We start from the raw sequence: 443 nt of genomic DNA, 5'->3' as shown, positions 1-443 counted from the left end.
ATGGCAAACGGGTGATGATAGTTGTTGGTAATGATTGTTAATATTAGACATTAAGCATAGTTTTAAAAAATCTTCAAATCTCAATTTCAAGTATAAATCATACTCAGCGCGAAATCCTATCTATAATATTGAAAAAAAAAATATTTTAATTATTTTGGCTAATTTTTCCAAAATATTTTGAGTTATTATTTAGATCGTTAATTTTAAAATTGGAAAATATTGAACCCGTTGTATTTTTTCTTGTTGAGATGCTCGATCTTTTATACTAGGGAATAATAATGCAACATTGACTTGTTGATTGCTTAACAACAAAATTGTATATTTACACCGCCCAAATAATTCATCACACAAAAATTATCACAAATTTGGCTTTTAAAAAAAGTCAAAAATATCTTTTTCATGCATAACCAAAATATTATATACATAAAAATTGAAGATTATGT

Source organism: Phalaenopsis equestris, unplaced genomic scaffold (assembly GCF_001263595.1).
Source record: "Phalaenopsis equestris unplaced genomic scaffold, ASM126359v1 Scaffold000118, whole genome shotgun sequence".
In the NCBI taxonomy this organism is placed as follows: Eukaryota; Viridiplantae; Streptophyta; class Magnoliopsida; order Asparagales; family Orchidaceae; genus Phalaenopsis; species Phalaenopsis equestris.
This window is presented reverse-complemented; position numbering follows the sequence as displayed.